The sequence below is a fragment of the Prenolepis imparis genome, unplaced genomic scaffold, assembly GCF_030444845.1.
Source record: "Prenolepis imparis isolate NDT839.2.m4 unplaced genomic scaffold, iyPreImpa1.0 SCAF_8, whole genome shotgun sequence".
NCBI lineage: Eukaryota > Metazoa > Arthropoda > Insecta > Hymenoptera > Formicidae > Prenolepis > Prenolepis imparis.
In genome coordinates this window covers 9,309,819-9,328,284 of record NW_028141166.1, presented here as the reverse complement: position 1 = coordinate 9,328,284, position 18,466 = coordinate 9,309,819, and the positions used below count along the sequence as shown (strand labels likewise).

The following is an 18,466-nucleotide window of genomic DNA, read 5'->3' as shown; positions in this document are numbered from 1 at the left end:
AACGAGGAACTGCACTCGTCGAGACAAATCAATCTTGTTACAAGACAATCCGTTAACTTGACGAAGGCAATTAGTGATCGTCCTCGTCATCGGTCTCGTTATCATCGTATAACTACGTACACGCTCTGATAAAAACCACGAAAAATTTAAATTTGAACGAAAAGAAAAGCAGAAAAATCGAGAAAAGCCGAGAAAAGCACGAAAAGAGAAATATCCGGAAATAAATAAAGGGGGCAGAAAGAAAAAAAAAAGAAAAAAGAGAGAGATAGAAACTGCTCGACGTCGTTTAATTAAGCATGTTAATTCATTTTTCTCCTTTCAACTCTTATCCGCATGCCGTTACGCCGGGACACCGCCAGGAGCAAGGTTAAACGTATAAAGAGACGCAGGAGAGAAAGACACGTGGCTATGCTCACGGTTACATGTATCGCATGCGTAAGATGCAAGTGTATGTGTTTATGTATGCGTAGAGAAAGAGAACGCACGATTTTCTCGCGCTCTCGCACTCGCGGGCGCGACGCAATTAACGTCTCGGGGTTAATTAATAGGCACGCCACGGAGAAAGGAGTCGTAGCCAAAGGCGCTGCAGCAGACATTAGGCAAACGAACGTAAACCCACTCTCCCCCTGGTACACGTGGCTCGATACGTACGTGCGGGCGGACAGGGGATGGAAAATGGGGAGGCGAAGGATGGACCACCATCGCTGCAAGCAAGGCAGCGAAAGAGCTACTCCGTAATTACCTCAATGTCGCTCTCTCTGTGCGCAGTGAAGGACTGAAGACTAGCGTAGACTTAAATGCGAAATTGGTGCCGTTAATTCCGCCGTATGACGAGTACAATCCCCCTGCCTCGTTAATGTAAAACTAATTAGACGACGAGGCCGTATTTCGCTTCCTTCCTCTCTCTTCCCTCCCAACCCTTCCTCTTTCCCGCGCGATTGAGGAAGCAGGCATCTACGACAACGGCGACGACGTTCGCTGAAGATGTCACTGCAGATAAGATGAGGAGAATGTGCATTTAAGCGATGCCGCATCCTCGACTCTCCTACGCTCGATGACGTTGCGAGATTAATTAGAGAGTATCACGCCGCGCGATAAGTGGTTGCATCGACAAATATTAGCGTCTTGATGAATAACTTTGCTTGATTCAAATAAGGAAATTCGTTCGACGCGAATCGGTTGACAATATAAATCCTCACGATACTGACTGTATGTACTTTAATTATCGTTCCTTGATTTAGTATCCAATTAATGTCAAAAATCATGTGTGTGTATTTTAATAAAAAAATCAATATATTTTTTCAAGTTAAGTTTTAAAAGTTGCAATTATACGCAATTTTTCATTGTTATATATGCATGCCTACTAGTTACATATTGCTGGAAAAGAGCAATGATAACAATAATACTGCGAAAATATTTTAAGTGTGGTGTTGTAGACAATAATATTTAAAATTATTTATGTGAGATATGTAAAACAGATCATGAAGTATATACCACAGTCACGCAAGCACCGTAATTGTACATGCAAAATTCACTTTAATTACAATGCGCGACGCGTATAGTACCATCGTCGCGTTAGCGCAGACCTAATTAAATGACGGGAACGTATACGCCTTTATGTCTATTATACAAACAAACATGTAAATAGATATTATTTCAGACAATATTGCATTTCGTTGCAAAAAACAATAGAAAGAAAATGCAGAACAATCAAACGTTCTGTCATTGATAAATAATAACATTGTTTAAATTTTAAAATGCGAATCTAATGTATTTTAATTCGCTTCTTGTTGTAAATCAATGAAGAAGCTACAAATCACATGTCTTTACACAACGTAACTTATCAAATCAATCATTAATATTTACATACATGTACATATTCACATCGCTTTTATGATATTTGCAACCGCAAAGTTAGATGCAAAATTAGTCTCAATGTCCCATTAACAATAAGAGAAGTATAAAACTCCTATCCTCGGTAGCGTCAAACTAATTAAATGGTCAAGATATGTTCGACGTAAAACTTTTGCTGAGACGTGAAAGAGAGGAGAGGGTATCTTTATACCGTCTCATTCTGACCGATTTGAAAAGCAGCGTGTTTCATTTAAAGCACTTGACGCAGACACACGTAGGGATAACATTAATTAGTCGCCGTATCTTTTTGAAAGAACTCTGACCGATCCTGCTCTGTTTTTCACATCTCAAATAAATTCCACATTTTATATATTATTACAAAATTATAAATATTATTACAAAATATGCAATTATTATAATAACGTATAATTCCTAAATTGTCAATAACGTGCATTCGCGGTGTCGATCTCGCGATCTCTTACAAACGATATTTTTCTCCGGAGTCCTCGCGAAGCCAAGTCGCCGATTTGAAAAATCGCGTAATTGGCGTCAGAAAGGCCCGATAACAGAGGCTTGGAGCCGTGCCAGAAGATAAGGGGCCGCCGGGGAATACTGGTTAAAAGAGAAAGAGGAAGATCGTTGGAAGAAAAGGGCGAGAGCGCCAGGGTCGTTTCGACGCGAAGGGTGCGATTGGGTGATCCCGACACCGGGATCGTTACTCCCGATTCTCGCGAGCAACCTCGAGCACAGCTGCACCTGCGATAAAAAGCGCTCCTTCTGACAGCGGTTAAATCGTTATTGTCGCGGCGACACTCCGCGACGCTATTTATATAAGAAGGGCGCTTTCGCCCGCGCCACCCGAGGGTGGCGGTGCTTTCAAAACGAACTGAAAGACTGCACGTATAGAGGGGCAACGCACAAAAGGGAGAAGCCCGATAACGGGCAGAAAATATAAATCTGTACGCGTCGGAATGGCGGGACGAAAATTCGATGAGAGTGGCCAACGCATGCTGCAGGCGAATAAAGGGGACGAGAAAGGGAAGAAAGGTTAAATGTGTCGCGTAAGCTCGAGAGACCATGATCTAAACAATTTTAAAAAAAAATCATGTACCTGTATAGAGAGAAAGAGAGAGAGACTCGGAAGAAGAAACTAAAAAAAATTTTTTGCCTCTCGCATTTCTATCGATCAAATCGATATCTAATCTGATTATGTGTTGCTAAACACATTTTTCATTTTTCATCTAGTTATTTCGGTCAAGACATTTGTCGCGACTGTCTATTATCTTATATAGATTGGTATATCAAAACATTCTTTTTTTCTCTCTTTTTGTCATTTTCCGTCGATGCTTCGAAAGAATAAACTTGGAACAACTTTATGCGAAAGACATATGAAATATTAACGCGTATTAGAACTTTCAGACGATCAGACAATTCGTGAATAATCTATAATGCGACATGTAGAATAATTTTCAACAAATCAATCGTGTGCGATGGATTATTGTTATAACTTCTTAATAATATTTCTTAAACGAAATAAAGATTTCAAGCGAATAGCAATTAAATTACGGTTGCTAACGTAAGTTTATAGTTACGGACAATTGTTATATAAGCGTCTCCGATGCAGTTATAGATTTCCAATTTTACGGCGGATAATGACAAGATGTAACGATCTTTGTTCATTAACTTCGGCCACGGTATCTCTTTAACAGGCTTTTCTCGACAAGCGCTAGCCCGCTAGCAACCCCTTTTTCCATTTCTACTCCACCCTCTGTTCTCCACCCTCTCTCAACCCTCTGAAACAACAGGAGCGAAACCACTCCTCCGATTACCGCCCTTCCCAAGCTCTTCCTCCCCTCACTCCGCCGTATAGCCGACGTTTATGTTTTACCTCGTGCCACTGCAAATGCAGCAAAATAAACTGCGAACTCTGAAATTCGGTACACCAGTACTCACCTCTTTGTATTTTAACCCTCCGCTTCTATGCGTCTATACACGTGCGGACGCGTGTATTTTAGCATATGCACCTAACGCACACCTAACGTGGAGAATAACAAAAGAACAACCACGGGCAAATATCACAAAATCAAAAGCATTCAGAACGATCGTAATTACGCGTGCTATGTTCTCTGTATAATCTCGATCAGATTCGTGAACGACGTAAAATTGTGTTATTCTGTGCAAGTGCTATTATATTAAATGTAGATATATTGTAATTTTACTTATATAAACAGGCTGCCTCTGATTTCGTATGTTTCAAGATCGGCTTCATTCGAATAATATTTCTATATTTGAATTAGAATAATTCAAGCCATCATAATTAATATAATCATATATATTAGTGTGCTCTCTCTCTCTGCATATAATATAGAATTTTTTTAAAAATCTTCAACCGCGCGCGTTATTTTATCAACCGTAATAACTCATCGTGATTCTTGCAGAGAATAAATACGGGGATTGTGCCATTTTTCTTCTTAGATGGTCTGCCGTGGTAATTTTTTAGCGGATGCTGGAAACAACGCGGGGCTTAAACGCGAATTTACGGCCTATTCCGTTCCACGTGGAATTTAGATCGCGGAGCGTATTATCTGCTTCATAAAAATCTGCTTCCACTCGTGCCGGCACGAAGGGTAATCTAAATTCATTCGCTCGGACTATGAGATAAGGCTTGCCGCCGTATGCCTGTTGCAGTGTAAGATTAATTCGCGTTTATAAAAAGATTCCCGATTCCCCACCGCGATATTTCGCAGTATGCAATGATCTAGGTGATATTAAATCGAAAATAAAAATTACATATTTTACTAAATTTTAAATCTAGCTCTCATTCTGTCATGACACAACTAGAAACAAATCTTAAACCATTTTTCTCTCTTTGTGCAATATTTTTCCTTCGTATTAATCTACATCTCCCCCCCCCCCTTATGTGGGAAATCAATTATATATTTTTCACTAACTTTCTATTTAAGACACAAATTATTCTATTACAGCGTTAAGCTAAGAATAGAGATGTGTTTTAATAACCGATAAATTCTTACAAAATTCGTTCTTAAGCAAGAGAGCCAAGTCCATCTTGCGCGCGTTTCGCCTTTCTCATTATCTCCTCTCAAAGGTCCCGTTTGTCGTTTTTTTCTGCCGCTTCCACGGCCCGGAGTCGTTCCTGGCCGCGAGCCGGAAATACATCCGCGGCCATGCTGCCCTCGAAAGTTTTTATCGCTTAGCTTAAGTGCGAGTTTACAACTTCTTCTTCTTCCTCCTCATCTCGTCTCTCTTTCCTCTGCTGCGGCTTATACCGACTCGTATGCCGCGTGCTCGCAGCACGAAATCGTAAAGTCGCGAATCAGATCCCCGAGGGCTTACTTAGACGGGAGATAGAGGCAAAGGTCATTTCGGAGGAGTAATCAAAAATCTTGTATAAAGATACAAAAACGGTTGCGTCTTTGCCGGCGAATTTTACAACGCTTGCTCGATAGCTTATTAACTTGGTGTATTACAAAGTTGAATTTTCAGAAAAAATACCAAATACATATTAATTATTAAATAAAATATATCTGGATAAAAAGATTAAAATATTTCCTATCATAATTATATATTAAATGAGATTCTAAAAGATTAATTAAATTTCTATAACGAGAGAATTTTACGTGTCAGAGTAAAATATAAATTAAATTAAATTTTATGTGAAAATATGTAATATATATACATATAGCAAATAAAAGTGCTTTCAAATAGATTCCGAAAATTAAACATTTTTTTTTCTCTCGATAAATGATGGCGTTTCAATAAAATCGCCTATTGACGATTGTTTTAATAGATTTAGGGGATTTTATTATGCGACGCGTCGCTCGCTTCTTTTTTCTTTGATAGAAGCACGAGGAGGATGCAACAAGCGGCACCTCGCCACCATCGAGAGGCTTTTATGCGTCCTTTGTGTCGTTGAATGGCACGTCGTTCTGCATTTTTAGTTGATTCCCCCTAACGAAGGGCCGATAAAAGGATGTTTATGGCTAGCTCCGGATCAAAGGTAAGTGCGCTTACGCTGTTAACAAAAAGCCAAGAGAAAGAGAGAGAGAGCTGACTCTCGTCCGCAAAAGGCCATCCTCCCCCGTTCCCCTTAGCCCCCTCCGACACACACGACGACGATGACGACATTATAAACGTTATGAATATAATTTGTGTATATGGCATACGAGCATACTTATGTACGTGTCTGTGTCTGTAATATACCATTTTCGTCCCCTTCCCATGTAACATCCCCGGTCTTTAGAGAAGCTGAAGTTAGATACTCGCGCCCCAGCTTCGCCGCTCTGGCTTTAATGTCCGTCGCCTGATTATAATCTCGTCAACAGGTTACGTCATTAGGAGCAGACTGTGCGATAATACGTTCATTGTCTTTATCCTCTCTACTCATTTGTTCATCGCGTTACCGTTCACGTCTTAAAATGTTATGTACTTTTGTCGCCGGATTTTTATATACACTGCAAAAATTCGTATGTTTTGCACATGTCTGTTTTAATCTCTCTCTGAATTATGTATTTTCTAGCTATATTTTAATGAAATAATATAAATAGATTCGAATGTATCGAGCAAGATATTAAGTCGATTTTCTCAATTTGATTATGCAATCTATTTGAACGACTATCTTTCTCTCGTAAACTCTTCAATTATAATAGTCGAGAGGTCAAAGGACGAGCGAAACTTTGCTAAAAGAGAAAATATGGTGGCAAAAAGGAGCATGAAGATAAAGAATGTAGAAGAACCGCTCATTTCGGTTAATGTCTGCGCTTCCTCTATCTGTCCCAAAGCGAAGCTTTTAGGATTAAGTAATTTTTCTACTTTTTGACAATTAGAATTATATCTCACGAAGAAGAACCCTTCTCCCAAATAAAGATCTTTAATATTAAATAGATAATAAACAAGTAAATATTGTATCTAATATGCAATAATTTTCAGAATTAAATAGTAATATAATTTTGTGAAAATATTTCTGTTAAAATGATTATAAAATCATATTTTTAATATTATAATATTATAATCTTTGTAACACCAAATATTTTACGAGAATTATGTAAATCTATATAAAGATTAATGTCTATCTTTCGTATATGAACAAATTGATAAAAGAGATGCTCGGTAAATTAGTATGTGATTTTTTTTAATCGGTAAAATGCTTTAATGACGTGACTTGAACAAAAGCGAGGAGAGTGACTAGCGGCGATAAGGTCTGAAAATAGTTTCACGATTCTCACTTTTGACGTGTTAACGCATTTCGACGCGTTGTATTTTCGCTGTGGAATTTGCCTCGCACAAGTTTTTACTGCGTCCCGAGTGACGTTTTCCCGCGGCCTCGTGTCGCGTTCGTGTTCACCAGCGAGCGTTGGTAATTTCGATAAAAGGAGAGTGAAAAAACATTGCATTAACAGCTAACCGCGGCGCAGCTGTGCAAAATAAGAGAGACACACGCGCGTGTGCTTAGAAAATGTTGCACGGATCTCTATTTATATATCTGCGAGTACCTGCGCGCGTGTTTATTTTACATTATATTAAAAGGATTGCAGACGCTCGTGTCATATCTCATTAAACGCGCCGATGCCGCGGCACTCGAATTTGTAAACTCTCTCTCTCTTTCTCTCTTTTTTTTTCACCGTCGAAACAAATTGCATTTCATAAACCATAAACGTCCATCGCAGGTCCGCGCGTAAAATTTATGCGTACAACGTAATATTCGTTGCAATTATTATATCCGTTCGAAAATGATGCTTAAATGGCACGTCACCTCAATTATTCTCCCACTGCAAAACCACCGATATCTATTACGACGTATCTATAAAAATACGAGCGTCCGTTTCAGAAGCGCAACGTAACGGATTGCTCTCTCCGCTAAGTTATTATTGCGGCCGCGGAGTCTCGAAAGTTACTTCGAGAGGAAACTTCGAGTGAATTTAAAAGCGACTCACGTGTAAAGCATCGAGGACGGAAAATGTATCGGGAAAACGAAAGAGAAATGAGAGACGCGAGAGACGGGATCTCTAAAATTACCCGCGTTATACGAAGGTAACAATATACATTAGTTGCGAAATGGATAGGAAATTCAAGGCTATCATGCGGATACAAAAGCCGCGAATGGCGAGTGAGAGACGCGATAAGGGTAGGGAGGATGCTCGCGGTGTGAGGAAATTTAGCGACAGTTTCGGGTAATTTCTGAATAAGGATAACCCGGACACGTTCGTTCGTTGTGGTAGCCGGCGGCGGCGGGCCGACTGGTTCGTGAGCTAAATTAAAAGCACGAATCGCTCCGAGCTAGGAGTTCTCTTCTTCCTTTGATCCGCCGGAAGAGAAGGGTGGCGGGTAGCCGGGGATGTGTACGTGACGTTATTACGAAGGCCCCCTCGTTTCGCGCGGCACAAACGCGAAATCGAAGCCCGATATTTCAATGTATTCCCATTGAGCGTCCAACTTTTTTTTTTCTTCTGTCTCAAGAAGAATTCGCGATGAAACGAATTAGCGATGCGATAGGCGCAATAGCTGGAGGAATATTCTCGCGATTTACTAACGAATGCTCTAACTTGATATACCCAAGTTCTATCGCCAAGATATAACGACGCCGCATCGACGAAATGTTAAACTACATCGTGTTGCTTCTGCAATGCTAATGAGCGCGGCAAGAAATATTGCATTCGCATTTCCTCCGAGTCACACGAGGCATTTTCAATTTTATAGACAGAGAAGAGAGAAATAAAATTCATCTCGTGTATTCAAAGGGACAAAATCGTTTCGAATATATCTCTTGGTGACAATGTTTCTTTCAATTGTAATGGCGCATAGTAAATTATGGAAGACAAATTACACATATAGAAGAGTAAAATTATAAAAATAATAAAATAAAAAAATAATAAATCCACTCCGTTACGTAAAAGTAAAAAGATACGTTTAGACATAATCGAGCGCAAGGGAAAGGAATTTCTTTTCGATCGGGTCCGTTCAAAATAGCTGAAGCATCGATTTTTGCTCGGCGCCACGCGTGCTTCCGATTTCAAAGTTATCTACTACCGTAGTTATTCTCGTTGTTTTCTCAGTATCATCTCTTTTTCTGCTTTACATGGTTCGCCTCGTCCCGCGATCGCTTTCAAAGGAAATATTACTGAAGAGAGTCGAACCACCGAAAGCAAAGATCCAACATTGATGTTTACCCCCATTCAACAACTAGCCTTGAGGAAAAGAAGAATCTTTTCCGGAAGACTAGAAGAGTGTTGAAGGCAAAACTTGTCAAGACTATGTTTACGATTAGTGTAACATGTTATCTACAAGAAATAATGTTTATCGCAATAATTATTACTTTACGTCAAAGTGTCGAAAAGAATTTGCAATACCTGCAATGTTAAGCAAATATTTTTGTTTCTGCAAACACCCGTTTTCTTTTTCCTCATACAATCCACTGTTTTTCTCACATAACGCTCGGATGATTCCTCAGTCTTTCGCGATGATCTTGTCAGAAGCGTAGGTAAAACGGGACGGAACGCTCGAATATTATTAGAGGCATATCGTCGATCACTATAATTTGCGCGCTTTATCTCTTGCACGTTTGCTCGTTTGTCAGGGATGCGGTTCATAGTGTTCGCGCGCGGTGGATTCACAAATAAATTGACGATCACCCCGTCCGTCGGCTAATTACACGAGACAAGATGAAATTCACGCGGCCGGCGCTCGCGTCACTGTTCGCGGACGATTAAATTCTGTGGCGTCCGCATTCCGACGATTGCGCAAGACGAATAACGACCGAACATAGTTGACGTAGGCATTAATCACCTCGAGGAACGCACTAGGCAATTTATTTCGCTGGTTCGAAGTCTTTTAGAATATGCATCAGTCGACGAACCGCGGTTGTATTCTGATTCACACGGTGATTTCTGATTCCGTTCTCGTTGGAATAAGAATGCCTGCTTATCTTAATATAAGCAATTGAAAAATAGAAGAAGATTAAATATTCAATACAAAATGTGTAAGCGTCTAGCTTCTTCCAAGTATGTGTTTCAATGTTAATTTAAAATTTACATGCTAACGTTAATAAGATTTACTACAGATTCAAATATGTGTCATTTTATCATATACGTATACATGTGTGTATGTGCATGTTGCTCTGTATTCTTATAAATTTTATGTTAAATAGTCATATCGCGCGCAATTTTATTTTATTTACTATGATATACATACATATACATACATATACATATATGTATATATTATGTATAATCAGATAAAATTTTTTTATAACCAATATATATATTGGTAATAAAAAATCTTTTGATTATATATGTAAATTATATTAATACGTAATTATTTTATATTAACATTTCTCAGAAATTGAATATTATTAAAAATGCAAATATATCGAGAAACTGTTGAAAAAGATTACTGTATCACTAGTGGCTTCGTGCCAGACCTTTACATTCGTTTAGAATATGCACCAGCGACTCTCTAAAATAGCGCAAAGATCATACCTTGAGATGAAGAACGAAGAGGATCTCTTCATTTTCCCGTGGGGCACTAATGTTTCGCGCCTTGATAATTCACTACTTCACAAACGATGACGATCACACGATCACCGTGCTACCCGCGGATGACTCTCGCTGTCGTTAATGAAAGCACTTCGCACGATCGTCATTCGATACCAAACACGAGAACGTGTAATCGCCTCCGCAGTATGTCGACTTCCGTGTTTGATCTACCTCGCGATCGAAAGCGAGACCCTCATTTTCGCATCGATCTGGCGTGGAATGTCTGACGTTGGGATAACGTATACGACACTAATGTATACCGATCGCAAAACTGAGAATTAAACTGGAAATTCATGCGGCCGCATTTAACTGAAAACTCTCGAGACTCTCTCGCACGGTTCAGAACAAATATTCGAAACAAATATCCAGCATGGCGGATGTAAAATTTAAATTCACCGAGTTCACTCTGACTAAATTTATTTATTTATCGCCGGAAAAGTGGGAAAGCAAATGGCTCGCACAAAAGTGAACGCATCACCGCCGAGTGATCGCGAGATGAGGAGTTTCCGCTTTATATCTCGATCCGATGCCGTCGAAATATCTGACTGATCGCGAAGTCTGTCGCATTTCAGGCGAATCGTTTCAGCCAGATTTAATCGACGACGCACTCGCGACGCGATAGCGATGTCCGAAGCCGCGCGAATCGACTAGAGGTCGTCGCTATTTCTCGCACGAACAACCGATTATTATTCCGCATACCCGCACTCGCGAGGCACTTTCTTTAAAGTCGAAGATCCGGTCGACTATCCGATCCGAGCGGTTCGCATGCGCTGGCCGATCATCCCGTCAAAATCTCTGGACCCCTTCGAAGAAACCGCCGACCGCATCTTAATCCCGATCTTAATCACTATCGCGAACTGCCAAATTGCACGGTGCACGACGGCTCTTCTGGTCGGGAAAGTGTCGGATCTTGAAGAGCCAACTCTGCGAGAAGCATCTTCCGAATCTCCTTCCGCACGATTCAATCCACTTTGGCTCGATTCGAGAGACGGAAATCGGTACGATTTATTCAACCAATATGAAATTTCACTGGCCGTTTATTACAACAGACTTTCATCATACTCGCGTTTCAACGTCATAATCATCTAAATGAGCACCATACAGTAATCGCTAATAGCCGCCGCATCTCACTCGTGAACCAGGATCGTCCTCGTTCGATATTCTGTCATTGCATTAATCACGATGGCACTGACAATCAAACGATTCCGCGAATTGTTTCCCCTTTCGTTCACCTTTCGTTAAATTTCATTTAAGAAAAAAGTAGATCTATATATGCATATCGGGAAGGATAGTATCAAATAATAGCTCCGGATGAAATTTCCCCTCGCCAATTCAGGTTTCACTCAAATAAAGACCGAATTTCCTCGCCGCTGAAACGAACCAGACAGCCGACGACGAACGAAGCTTGCAACGACAACCTGTTAACAACGACGTGAGTAGAATGTGAAGAGCGGAGCATGGACGAAGGAGGATCGTTCTCGAGAATGATATTCGCATGTTATGTTCCTCGTCACTTGAGCGATATATATCGCACGATCCTCTCTCGCGAGAGAAACTGCTAACCCGAAAGCTACCTTGGGACTCGTCCGTCGACGTGGAAACGGCACAAGCACTCTCGCGAGTAGAATTTATGATGATTCAGAGGAGGCCACTAGGTGCCAGCTCGTTTCAGACCATCGTCCCGCGTCTCGATCTCCCTTTCATTCCCGATACAGCGAACCGCACCGTTGTTCTCGTGACTCGCACGATCGACCCTTGGACGCGCAACGTAGCGGCGGTCGCGAGGTGACAACCGCTGCTGCCGCTGGTACTGCTCCTGGTTCCTGCTGTTGCTGCTGATAGTGCTGCTCGCGCGCGGCAGTGGATGAAAGGTGGCGACGGGAGGGTATGCGCGACGACGGTGGGGGCGGCGGCGTCGGCGTCGGTGGTGGTTTCACGGTGGTGGTCGGTTTGATCGGTCGGTCGGTCGGTCGGTCGGTCCATCGGCCGGTCGGTCGATGGATGCAGGTGGTGGCGGAGACGATAGCGACGACGACGACGACGACGACGATGGCAGCGGCAGCGGGTGGATGTGCCAGAGTGCGGGCTTACGACGGAATGAGAGGAAAGCTCGGTTTACGGGGGGCCGCGTGGCATCGCCGACTCCGCGATGAGCGAGAGAGTTGCGCGTTATCGACCCATCCGAGAGAGGCTATATTCCGCTGCTACTCTCCTATCCGCACGGCACACGCTCGCACTACGCACCCACCGCGTTTCGTGCGCAACGCGTAGTGCGTATGTAACCTAGTTGTCTATCTACTTACCTACCTAATGCCGAAAATTCGCATGCATGCACTTCATTCCGTTCTAGCGCGTCATTCATCCGTGTTACTCGGCTTTCGCGAGCGGTACAATTTAAGGGAAAAAATTTAAGTGAGACGAGACGTACGATTTTTCCTCGATCCGATCAATTTTCTTGACATTTGCGTTCGGAACGATTAATGCTCAAAAAAATTTTGGAGTAATAAGAACGAAAACACGCGAAACAGAGATCCAAATTGGTTCAAGTTTAAGTAGAAATTGTATGGAAATTTAAGAGAGCGAGAGCAGATAAAGATATGTGTATATCGCATCTTTATGAAAATAAAATTCATAAAATATACACAATAAACTTTCATAATGTACCTAGTAGTATTCAAAATGGAAAAATTAAAAATCAATGGCAATATATAGAATGTCAGATATAGATTCCATTGAAAAACACCCAACCAATCTTTCGTTACGATAAATTTTTGTGACTTTTCTTTAAATCCATTCACTGAATCCGAGGAATACCGCGGCTATCGAGATACATCGGCTATCTCCGAAACTTAATTACACCGGGGGGGATAATCGTAAACTACTAAATTCTGCGGGACCGTCGCGCATTTTCCCTGGCGCGCTCACGCAACATTTAACAGCCGCATTTAATGCTCAAACGAAATTTCCGCGTCCGTCCGACCGTGCGCGGAAACGTTCCGGGTTTTCCGTTCGCCGATCGCGCGCAACAATGAGGCAAGTCCCGGCGCTCGACTTGAATATCTAAATTGTATCGGCTGTTTCCGGCCGAATAGCGCCGATGACTCTCCACGCGAGAACGAATAATTTCAGTGCATGCGCGGGCGTAACACGGACGGCCGGAAAGCGAAGTGGCTCGTTTCGCCCGGTCGGCGGCAAACAACGCCGGCATCCAAAATGAAATTTGTCGAGGCTTTTACCGCAGAGCGCTACCGACACAGTTTTAATTACTTTTAATTATTTTGTCGCGAGGCGTGCGCGCCGTATATTCTTTTTACGCTGTGCGCTTGATTCTCTTTTGCGATATATGTATTTTAGAGATCATTCATATTCGAAATTCATACGAAAAATTTCGATTGGATTTTAATTTAAAATAATATAATAGCATTTAGAAGATAATATATCAAAAATCGAAACGATATTTATTTTTTACAAAAGTTTTACATCTCAATATTTTTGAGTTATGACCGTAAAAGGACAAAATTTTGATGAGTCAAGTTTCATGTAGTGATAACAACTTTAAATGTCAATTTCAAGAAGACTTTACCTTCAATACAGGTTTACGAATATATTAAATTTTAATCAAATTTTCATGACATACATACAACATTCGACTTCGTGAAACTGCTCAAAGAAACCAATATAATAAAAGTAACTATATTGCTACAGTTCTGGGGAAACTGTGCATCCTATAATATGTAAAAGAGAATTTTCGTAATGTCATTTTTATCTTTCAAAGTCATAACGGCGATAAAAACTAAATCAAAATTTTTCTTTACGTTTAACAAACACGGACACACAGACTAGAGAGCCTCGCTTTCTGCACTTTGATGCAACAAGGTAATTAATTATGTACGGTCTTTAGCCGCGACAAAGAACAGAGTTGATCGAATGCGGACTATGCAGTACAGTATTCACAACGCGCATTACGTTTCGCGTCGCTTTACGACTTCCAAAGCTATGGTTTTACGGCTCGATGCGGTAGCATTGTACCGCCATTGTGCCCTGATCCTGCAACGGCCACAAAGAGATCTACTCGCGGGTCGCCGATAATCTGAAAAGATCCGATAGAAGTGCACAGGAAATGGTGGAAAAACTGAGAATCCCCCCAGCAAGCACTTTCCGCTCTTCCCTGCTAAAGCCGAAGAAGCAAATTTATCTCCGCAAGATAACGCGAATCGTAAAAAGATTTACCATAAAAATTATATATATATATCATTGTTAAGCAGACGCATGTAATATAATCTGAGCTGTTAAATTGTATTAAATTTGAATTAAAATTGTGTTAAAAACTGCTTTGTAAAAAATTAACTTTATATAGGAGCAACATAAAGCTATTCATTAATTCGTTCGCAACAGAATGTTCACTTATTTAAGCGAAAATATTTCGTTTGCCGATAGTCTCGTTATATAAAAAAAGGTATATTTTATTACAATAAAACTGTCATAGAATATTTGTATACTTTTTTATTTTTGCCTCCTATCGTAATGTCAAATTTCACGCAAATATGCCAAGCTAATGTAACAACGGTGCAACTATACGTGCGTCGTCGTTGACAAACTGAATCGGCTTTCGCTCGATAAATCATAAGAATGTTGCCAGCAGTTATAATTTATACTCGGATTATCGCGCGCACAGTCGTTGTACGATTACGACGAACGGGAATAACAGCGCCCGAGCGAGTCCGATGGTGGTACTTTGAGAGGAGGGAGAGAGGAGGGGGGAAAAAAAAGCTTTCCGAATCCGCGGGGGATTTAAAAAGGTAAAACACAGGTATATACACACACGGGGAAACAGTGACGAAAGCCGAGAACGATATTGACACAAGCTTCAGTTTAATTTCTCCGCCGGTAAACATTGGATTCCCATCGCGCGCGAGCCCATCCGCGCACTTCGGTCCCCCTTTTCAACCCCTTTCCCTCGTCGACGCTTCATCGACTCTCGACCGAAGCGAAACTGTAACAAGCGACATTCGGCCCCGGTTAAAATATGCTTTTACTCTTTTTCGAATTTATTCAACGGCTAAGCCCGACGTCACGATATTTCGAAACGCGCGAATAAAGCGCAGTTTTACCCCATCATGTAAAACGTGCACGATAGCAGATACTTGTTCACAGTACTCGCGATATACATGTGTATATATATACTACGTCATTTATTAATTGTGCCTAATGCGGCGCGAAATCCGCTAAACTTGTACTCGGATAGCTTGGACCGAGTTTGACGTTGGAGTGGATTAAGCGAGGAACAACGATTGCGATTGTTTATTAATTAAATTTAACGTGTTCACTCTGGTACCGTGATTATACAATCTTGTTGTGCACTATAAAACTATAATATTAAACTGTATCACGATTGGTAATCGTCAAATCAGATTGTACAATAAAACTTATAAAAGCAAGCCATTAATGGAGCAATGATTATTTGTCTCTGACGAGAGTAACACGTTATAAATTATACAACGGACATTTCAAAATATCTTTGTATTTTCGAACGTTATGTATCGAGGCTGTCCCGCAGTTGTACTCAAAATACGTTTGGAAACAAAAATATGCTTTTACCTGTCCATATCAAAATATGCTTTTAGCCAGCTTATAACGTTGCTTCGGGATAAGCGCGATGCGACCGTATTTCGAAATATTTGATGCGTCGATATCACCGTCATTGCGAATTTGCAACTGTTGATCACAAAAGTGTCGCATTTGCCTATAATGATTGTTGATATAAAGCGCATTATTAATTAGCGCAGCGTTTACGACGTATCTGGTGCATTCTAAATTATATCGAAGTGAGAGACGCGGCGACAAAGTCGTAAATTTTCCGGTTATATAAATTGGCTGGAAATGAACGAGCTTCTTTCCGTCTCGCGATTTATCAGAACAATCGCGGTTTAAATGCGCAACACAAAACGATATATACGATAAGAAATTCTCTATTACTCTATTAGTATGGAAATACTACTATCTACTTATGCGCAAAGAAAGGAAACATTTACTCGGCGGCACAATAACTCACGACGACGATATGATGAATTCAGCGTTATGTTAATTATGGTTCGCGACACCCAATTGCGATGCCGATCATCAAATTACCAACAAACATTCGTTTTGCCTAGACGGCTCCGATGTAATGGCAGCGAAATGATCGTTTCACGCTTAATTTACATGCCGACTCGATAATGAGATAGAGATTATTTTATCCCTCTTAAATTTGTATGCTTAAAAAAAATATAATTTATATAATTTACATATACATTTTATATTCCGCAAAATATTTTTGTAAAATAAGTCTTGCGATAAATCAATTGAAACGCTTCAGAACTCTCTGATAAAAAAATGTCTGCTTCAGATCCTAAATTATGACAAATCGATATGAAATAATTATGGCACTAATTTATTATCGAGAAATATAGCAAGAATATATAAATGTGTAATTCAACCTAGTTTTCTCAAAATTCTTGAAGAGTATTTAAAGTGATTCTTTCTGTATAAAAATTTAACAGTACGTTGAAGAAACGTTAACGTTAATAATATTATAATATGACAAATAAGCGAACGGCGTGAATGTTTCACGGCGTGCATTTGGTATCTATTAGCAAGCGAACGGATGTAACTGGAATATTTATAACGTATAATTAACCGAGTTACCCTCAATGCAACTTGGCAATTATCAATCGTCCCGTTTACAGCGCGACCGTTGTTAATTTGCGCGTTCGTTAATATTTTGCTTGATTGTCATTCAATCGCTATACCCACGCACTATGTATAACAAACTTTCGTTAGAACTGCCCGTTTCAGTCGTATAAGTAATGTAACAGAATAACACAACGTGCAGTTCAAGCTACAGGCGAGTTCGTGTGTAACATGACGAAGATCCAATTACCGAGGCCCTTTAATTTAATATCGGATGCCGTCGAACAATGCGTCATGCAATATGGGATGCCATATTGTGACGATTTTCATTCATTCCCATTTCGAGCTATGATCATTGCGACGAAAAATATTAATTCCATATTCGATATTTTGCCTATTGCACAACCCGTGGAAAAGTGTTAATGCCCGCAGACTTGCCTAATTGTAAAACGTACTGAAAGAAGGGGGTAATTTAGGAGCGAACAAATCTATGAACCAATCGTGCTACGATATGGAGCGTCTAAGTTCTTGTCTAATTCTAAGAAGGCATAACATGTCATTTCTCGTTGTGGTGGTGGTCGTGGTCGTGATGGTCGTCGTCGTCATCGTCGTTGTCGTCGTCGGAGCCTTCTTCTATTTTCGATCGGCGCATTGCATAACCCGGTTCACGTAGAAGAGGAACAGCGAGAGGAAGGGGAAAGAGCGGCTCTCGAGTATGTGCATGCATACACGTACCACTCAAACTACATCGAAAGCATTCCTAAATTCCGATCGTGTATGCACGTAAAGAATACAGAATCCACCGGACTTGTCAATATTTTTTTTTAATAAATTCATAATAATTTACAAAAATTTATCAACTATTTAAAGAACGTACTTAGACGTACAAACATTTTCCCTCTATTTTTAAAATGTTTGGATAACCAGCATAATGATATAATGTATGGCGATAATAGCAATAAAATTTATTTTAGAGATTCTTGTAAGATTCTTTTTAGATAAAACCTAAAATGGGAGTAGAAAACAGCGAACGTTTAGCCCAGGGCCTGCATATTTGAAATGACCGTCCTATCGCCGCACGTGTGTGCTTGACGTGGCATATCCGCGCTTGCATTTAAGAGCGGGATCGTGTTTAAGGTTTCGAGTTGATCAAAAGATCTCCTGTGTATATACGATGTGGTGCGCGCACAAAAATAGCAACAACTATTCCATTACAAGTTACATATGAGCGCAGCTGGGGTCGAATGTATAGCATAACTTGGAAGACGGAACGTGGCGCGATGGATTTTAATATGCCGGCGTGTTTGTCATTTTCGCAAACATATATCACTTGTCGGAAGCTCTATCCCGTTGTTCGACAGCTATCATTTTAAAAGCATTATGAAATTTATTCT

General features: G+C 40.5%; 1 protein-coding gene across 4 annotated transcripts in view; it reads right to left on the bottom strand.

The window, feature by feature from the left end:
* LOC145939600 (uncharacterized) overlaps positions 1-18,466 on the bottom strand; it is a 405,991-nt gene that overhangs the window by 278,857 nt on the left and 108,668 nt on the right. The window contains exon 1 of one of the 4 annotated variants that reach the window (XM_083044038.1): positions 10,347-12,187. The exons of the other annotated variants lie outside the window; for them this stretch is intronic. The gene's annotated coding sequence lies outside the window, so the exon portion shown is untranslated. Of the gene's footprint in view, positions 1-10,346; positions 12,188-18,466 lie in introns of those variants that run through there. 4 annotated transcript variants of the gene reach the window in all.